Here is an 8,222-nt window from a genome sequence, read left to right as displayed (position 1 = left end):
GATAGAGTGATTTCAGGGATTGTGGTTTCACTGTGGTTTTATTGTCAGCTGTGTCTGTATTTCCAAGTGCACTGTCTGATTTCCAACTCTGCAATAAGATTCAGCCAATGCCCATGGCTTCAAAGAAATTATTTCAGCCAAAGACATAAGAGTTAAGGCCATATTTCAAACATCCTTTGTTCAAGTGTCACTCGACTTTGTCACTACAAGCTTCAGAGAAATGGAAGATCTGTGGGACATGAATTCTTCCTGCTCTGTTTTGTGTGGTCCCCTCAGCCAGGCCCTACTGTAATAGAAGTAAGAGAAAAAAATATTGCAGAACAGGCACTTAAAAACTCTGTGGCATGTTTAGAGGGTTTATATTAGCTCAGAATTAGCACAGTTTGAGATCCAGTAGTCCTGATTCAGCATGTAAGAGGTGTCTGCTTCAGGTATCGACTGTCCTGGGACTGTTGGAATTGTTAAGTGTCAGTGCTGAATCAAAGCCAGTACAGGGGAAAAAAATATCCCCAGACCCCATGTCCAGCAAGGACTGGCTCCTGTCAACTGGCATTTGACAACACCTCAGAGCCAACAAGGAATCTTCATGTAGGAAGTCCAAGTATCCATTTATTAACGTTCCTTCCACAGCATTAACAACGCACACATCAGCCCTAAGTTTTCTGGAGCTCTAAGGTGTTTTTATCTAACCAGATCAAGCTTTAAACTTATAATATTCTACCCCTAAATAAAATTCCTGGTATGACAGAACCTGAAAACCCTTAAATTGGAGACTCTCGCATTGCAGAGAAAGTATTTTAACTGGTGGTTTTGATGCAGTAGCATAGTGAGTAATTCCTGAAATTAACTGCTTCTGCTCACTAGCCATTCTTAAAAATTTTAAATTCGAAGTGGGACAGCTTTCTGGAAGATATGCTGTAAAGGTGAAGGGAAACATGCTGCATACAGGGGTGAGCATGCAGTGGACTCAGAGTGTGGAAGTTCAGATTAATTGAGTGTGCTTTCAGTTTCAAATTAAATGAGTCCATGAAAATAATCACTACTCTGGAGACACTTAATTTCTGAGTCCCTTCATGGAGCCCTTTTCTTTGCCAGCCACTGAGCAGGTGGTAATTTCTCTGCTGACAGGGCCTAAATGAAGCCAGCCAAGTTATAATGTGTAATAGGATTTCCTGGAAGCTTCCTCAGGCTGTCCCCATTTGTGTAGCTGGAAGTGCAGACTCACCAATTTATTAAGTGCCTAAAGAAGCGGTTAGGAATGAGTGTTATAAATAATTCAGGGAAATGCATCATCCTGCTTCTTCTTAACTTTCTGAGGCGCTTTTCAAATACCTCTATGGTACTAGTTGATCCCATCAAACTTCAGATGCTTCATTCAGGCACTGGGCCAGGGATGTACTTGTTTTAGATTCCCTCTATAATCTCTTGAGGACAGAGAGGCCCTTCCAGAGAGTGCTTCCACCCATCTCAACTTCAGTCACTCTTTAGGGGTGCCATTATCTCTCTATTGAATAAACACAAACCCTAAAGTGATCCTTCTCCTAATTTAGGTGCATGAGGAGCCTGCCACTAAGTAGAAAAATCCTTGGTCAAGCGTTTGTCACTGTATCTTGGAGTGTTTTGAAAAGGTGGTCCAAGATGACTTCCTTGGGCAGCCCAGAGCACTGGTGTTCATGCAGTCACTCTAACTCAAAAATAACTTTGGCTTCAGGCTGGACAGTGGCTCAAACCCTCACTGCTGCTCATCTGAGGTGGTTACACTGCAGAGGAGTAGTGTAAAGATCTGCTTGCTCTTTCCTTGGGGGAGAGAGAAAGTTCTAGAACTATATATAGTACTCTTATTACTGTATAGCACTCTTATTAATATTGCATTGCCTGGCAGTAGCACAGAGCTCTGCCCAAAACCTAAATAATGCTTGTCCCATTTAAAAGCATAGGTACGTTAAAAAATGCTGGGAGGCATTAATACTTATATTACCCTGAAAATGCACGTAAGCAGGTGATGGCAGCAAGTTCTCTTTCTTTGTGAGTCTCACACGCTTTCCTCTTGCCGAGCTGAATTCCACAGCACTTGTGCACTGTAATAATCCTTCTTGGAGACTTCTGTCTTTTGTGCCTTGCATCTTCCCTTCTGTTTGCTTTGGGTGAACCTCTGTATGTCATTCGTGCTCTCATCTCTCTGTGTCATTAATGCTCTCACCCCCAGCCCTTGTGCTTTGAATTAAAGAGGAGATGATGACAGAAAGAGCTGTAATTAGATGACCTACAGCAATGCCCTTTCCTTGTGAGACAATATAAAGCAACCCCAACAATTTACTTACGAACATATCAGTTTTCTTTTATACTTCATTCATTAAGCATGTGTGGGAATAAAACACATCACCTCCACATCTAATGCAACCGTAACACAAATACAACACAGACGTCAGGTTTTGCAAATGGATTTTTTCCCCGTTCACCGCCATGCACTTGCCCTCGTGAAAACCTCCATTGACCTCCTGGGAGCTCTTTGGTTTCACACAAAATGGAGGCAAAAATGATGCCAAGTTGTAATAGGACTCCCCTTTTGTACTTGGATCAAAAGGCTGCCAGCTAGGGAAGAAGAGGGTATCTGGTTCCTGGTGTCACTCTTTATACCATGAAGCTGAAGAAAAAACCATCGCTGCTGGAATCATCTCTGCCAGCCTCAGCTGAGAGGACTGGCAGGGAGTGAGGTACACGCTGAAGGGATGGGGACAGTAGCTTAATTATTCTCATTTCTGTGATACACTGAGTGCACTCAGTTTACCAGGGGATAAACAGAGCTTTCAAGGGGATGGGGACAGCTGAGGAGAATACTCTTTTGATTTATATCCTCCAGCACTCATCACATGCATAAGTGCTATGGAAACAGCATGTATATGAAAGATGCTTATTGCAGCTGTGAAGACATTACTGGTTCCTTTAAAACTCAGTTTCAGAGGAAGACCAGATCCAGAGTAACAAAGCCCATCACGACTCACTCGCACAGAGAAAGGTTCTCACTCTAGGAGCTGTTACTCTCGTGAGATATAGTTATGAGCCAGCAAGACTTCAAAAGTGCCTGCCTGCCTATCTAAATAGAAAACTTGTGGAAATACAACCCCCAGAGGATATGCAGTGTACCAATATGTGCTTATCAGCAGCTTGTTCATACATGCTTTCGACTCATTTGAAATCTGTTATTTAGGGGGATAACGTACTACTTAGTTCCGTATTTTGGTTCGCTTTAAAACCCATACCTGCTCCAGGCTCTGGTAGTTTGCTTTCTGCCTTCCTCCTGCCCCTCTCAGTGGCTCCATGACTGTTCCCTGCTGTGACCTGCAGACAGGCAGCTGGCTCCCCGGGCACGCAGATGTGGGCACGGGCCGCGGGAGCGCAGCTGGGGCTGTCATGTGCCTCCAGAACAGGGGCTGAATTGAAGCACACACCAAGAGCAGCGTGGCTATAGCCACTGTCTGTCAGGAGGATCTCGCTTCTGAGGGGTTTGTTTTGTTCTTAATCTTTGCTGATGAAAGCTTCTGCATTGGCAGAGAAAAAAAAAACAACCTGTGGCTCTGAGGTCAGCCAGCTGAACCGGGAGGAGAGCGCTGGGGAAATTCCGTGGAACTGATCAGACTTGTACCACGAGGTCATGCACCAAGGGATTGTTTAGAAAGGGTGTATCTGGCATTTTCTGGATACTTGCAGAAAAGCAGTGAGCTCATGACACTCAAAGTTATTAATTTGTTCAGTGTAGTTTTTTTTTCCTTTTCAAACAGAATTGAAGTTTCTCAGAGGTGTTTCACAGCTTTGTCCTACGTTTCCTCTAAGGTATGGGTTACACGAGGGAAGAAGGATGTTAGAAAGCATATCAGACATAATCCAGTTTAGAAGAGCTTTATACAGTCATTAGGAAACATCAATTAACACAGATTCCACAGCAAGCATTGTCCCTGTGCCCAAATGCAGGAGTCTGAAGGGCAATGCATGTCAATAGCTTAGAGATGTCAATAGCTTATCATATGCATTACTCATTTTCCTTGGATTTACTGTCTTCTGTTTCTTAGTAAACTGTTTACAGAAGTTTAGTGATGATTGTGAGCCACATTCCATCAATGTGTGGTGCTACAGAATTGTCTTTATTTGCATTATGTTTCTGCCTATCATAAGAAATTTAAGTCTTACTGTTGTATGATGAGGTTGATATTTGTACCATTTTTTGGGTGAGATGATACCTTCCTAAACTGATAGTAGGAAAAGCAAGTGAAATAGATTCATCTGAAATGCAACCTTATAATTTTAGAAAGTGGACTTTGTAGGAAGAGAGCAGCTGTTAAATCCTGTGAACTACCTATGTAAGTAGAATGTTATTAGAAACAGGCAGGGTTGAACACCTACCATTAACCCACCAGCAAAGCAATTCCAGTACAGCAAACGAAGAGTCACCAAGTCCAGAATGGAATTTATGGAAGTCTGGTACTACTTTCATACCAAGACCAGTTTGCAAAGTCCAGGTACCTCAGAAAAAGACAATAGCACCAGAAATCCATGAAGAAAAAGAAGGCAAAGACTGGTATCAGCATCATGTGCTCCAGAGGTTTAAAAAAGCATGAAAAACATTGGTTGATATACAAACCTTCTTGTTGCTAGTTGCAGGCTTGACACATTAGTTATTCACATGAAGCCTCGGGAAAAGCAGGAATGTTCTGTTCTTATCTTGAAATGTGACATATTTTACTTGGTAGAACGAATTGTATTCTAGTCAATTCTTAGCTTCATAGCTGTAGAAAGAGTTTCTGCTTGAGATATTTAATATATCTGCCAACAAATTCAGAAATTAAAGTGTAAAATCCAAGGCACCATGAAGATAGGAAATAGTCTTAATTTTATGTGGTAGTTTAACATCAAGTATCAGAGAATGCAGCTGAAGACACTGCTTATATCAAGATAAGCAATATGGTATTTTTATTTATTTAATGCCTTATGGATCAGTCTCACTGAATTGTCACTCTATGCTTATTCACCAAACAGCCACAATGCAAAATATTTGCATGTGGCAAACAAAGACATCAACTGAGAACTATATTTTCCTGTGGTAGAAGGCTTGTCCTGTGGACAAGCTATTTCATTAAATGTAGCCTAACTTCATCATAAAAATGTTTTCTGGACCTGAACAAATACTTGTATAATGAGGGAGTTAGCTACAATAGGATTTCACAATTTGCAGCATCAGAATAATGAAAAATAACCCTACTGAACCGAGTTTCAGTATCTAGTACTTCCCTGGATATTGCTCAACAGTAAGAAAAAAGCAATGCAAAACATGGTGTTGGGGGAATATGCTTAAAGGGTGTATTTAGATCTGATAGCATGAGATTGGTAATTAAAAATGAGAAGGAGGCCACCAGTGTGGTGGGTCAGGCTTTGCACTGAAAAGGGAAATGCAATATTGTCCAAGCTAGACATAACTAAGCTCAGTTTCCCTGTGCTGACTTGTGGCCAATATCTAACAATTAAATACCCGATTCCTGATGTTGGGAAGGTATTTAAGAAGAACAGAGTCTTGTCCATGGTGCCACCAGGCCTGGCAGCACTGGGGACTAAAGAACGTTTGAGGTACAACTTGACAGAGAGAGAACACAAGGAACAAGAGTTCTGTCATTTTTAGTGACTGTCAAGTTCTCTTAATTCTAATAAAGTTCTGACAGTAGTTTTGGAAGAAACCACTTCTCTGTATGGCCTTATTATTGTCACATAAGTGTCAGCAGTTGGCTGGATTGCCTGAGCTCTCCAAGTGGAAGATATTGATTGGCAAATGGAAGTCACTGGTGAGCATCATCACAAAGGAGCTGCAGAGAGCATGGAGTGTTCACTGTCTCTTTAAAATAGCATGGAAATGTCTGGCAGATAATTGTCATTTGCTTTTCTGCAAGACTTTCTTCTCTGCCATTATAAGCACTTGGACTAGAAACTGTCAAGCTGAGTTTATTAATCTTAGTGGATGTTTCTACTTTAAAGTGCTTCAAATATGTATTTGAGCGAGACAGGTATCCATCAGAGCAGAAGTGTAGAATCGTTACCATCTGAAAGTGTCTCAGTGCAGTGTCTCACCGTTGTTAATTTAAATAATTTGGAAGAACTTTAAAAACACCGTGAAAAGGGAAAAAAGCAAAGGGCATTCATCTGTCAAATAGCACAATTTTTGGAAAGGAGTTGTCATCCAAAATAAGAAAAATACAAGCTCAACAGCTCTACAAATGGTATTTCTTGCCATTTAGCAAGAGCAACACTTCTTCCCAATGAAATAGGTAAGAATTGCAGCTGATGTCAGTTAGACTGTGCGTCCACATTGTAAGCTGGTATAGATAACAAAAGGAACAAACTTAGCATATAAAGAAGAAAAAATAATACCAAAGAAATTGTCAGACTCATCCTAAAGTTTCAGTGTTCATCCACATGCCTGCACCTCCTGGTCTCCTGCCCTTCTTTGAATCCCATCTTTAGTGGAACTTCCAACCTTTGGCAACAAGACCTCGCACTCACAGCTGGTTTTCCAGCTGTGGCACATTGGACATCCAGCTCCGTTTGTGTGCAGATACCTGCCCAACACTCGGATCCAGCACAGCATTGCCAGGGTAGAGCATGTGTGTCTGTTAGCAAACACTTCCATGGCTCAGAGCATCTGTCTCAAAGGGCTTTTTCAGCACCCCAGTGATTCCCAGGAGACAGGCAGATGGTACCATCTGTGCAGTCTTCTGATTTCCAGCCTCTGCGCTCGCTGTAATCTCACTGGGTGCACTTTTATTTAGGAATAACCTCTCCAGTTATTTATTATCTTTATATATTATTTTATTAGCTGCCAATTAATTAACATTTAGAATTGTTCTAAAACTTTCCAAGGCCGGTGGTCATCTCCCAGCCTCTGGTTCTCAGGAAGCTTGTTTTGATGGAAATGAGTCACATCCTTAGAGCATGCTTCACTCATTATCTTGTCAAAGCAGAAACACAGATAAGGCAAAAAAAAGTACTTGAGGAGAATTACCAGGCCAGAGACTTAGATGTGACACAAAATCACTTGAAGCAGACTTAGAAAAGAAAATGTCGAATATTTACAATTTCAGTAAATAGCATAGGAAAAAGAGTAAATCATACTGTGCTGTGATTCTTAACAACACATGTATCAATTATCTGAGCCTTATCTACAGTTGGTTGCAGGTTTAAAACTTTGCATAGCAGCTAAAAATATGGAGAAACATAGTGTACATTCTTCAAAAGGGGCAATTAGTCTCCTACTGGAGGAATGTCAGCTATTGTTCTCCTCTCAATCAGGGCAGTTTCAAGATGAAGCTAAACTCACTTTTTATTTTCCATCTCGAGTTTCCATGGTAACCACATGTAATCATCATGTATTTGTAAATAGCAAAGACCCACTTAACTTCCCAACCACTTTGAACATTTTTTGCTACAGTTTTAACATCCTTGAAATGCCCAACTCTGTCTTCTTACAATTTTACTGTCAGTGCACATAATTAATTGGGGATGTTGCTGTTTATGAAGTCTTCAGTGATGCAGCAGCACCGAGTACGTGTGTGTAAGTGTGGGGGGTGAACAGGCAAGGACACACATTTATAAAGAACATTGTCTGGCAACGGCACATCCCATGGTAAATCTTTCTTTTTCAACTTCTATTAACTTTGCCAAGTTGAGACCACTCAGGTTGAATGCCATTCAGCCCAATTCACATTCCAGAGATTTCTTTGGTAGTTTCAACTCACTTTTTTTCAATTGTGGCCAAGAACTGTGGCTATGGAAGGAAACAACAGCTTGCCTTCATGAAGCAGATCCTCATAGCTTTTTCAGCAAGCCCTGGAACAGGGCTGTCACAGACACAGCTTTTTTGCTCTCCTACTATGAATTACCCCAAATTTGGCCAAATTTTAACCATCTGAAAAATTTTCCTCTCATATACACAGTCTTGCCTTGCTACAGTCCATAGCTGGAGTTTGCTGATGTTTCTATGTGCATAAAGCACAGTTTAGTCCCTGAGAACCCCTGCGTGCTGCTGGCTGCATGTGTGCCATGGCCAGCACCAGGCTGCTGCTGCAGCACGGAGTGACACTTGATCCCTGCCTCTGCTTGGGTCCAGTGGGGCCTGCAGACAAGCAGTGGAAACAGAAACAAAGAGAGAAGGACTCTTCTGTGAGACCTGCACATATGGTTCA

Source organism: Myiozetetes cayanensis, unplaced genomic scaffold (assembly GCF_022539395.1).
Source record: "Myiozetetes cayanensis isolate MyiCay16 unplaced genomic scaffold, myiCay2020 scf13, whole genome shotgun sequence".
Classification (NCBI taxonomy): domain Eukaryota; kingdom Metazoa; phylum Chordata; class Aves; order Passeriformes; family Tyrannidae; genus Myiozetetes; species Myiozetetes cayanensis.
This window is presented reverse-complemented; position numbering follows the sequence as displayed.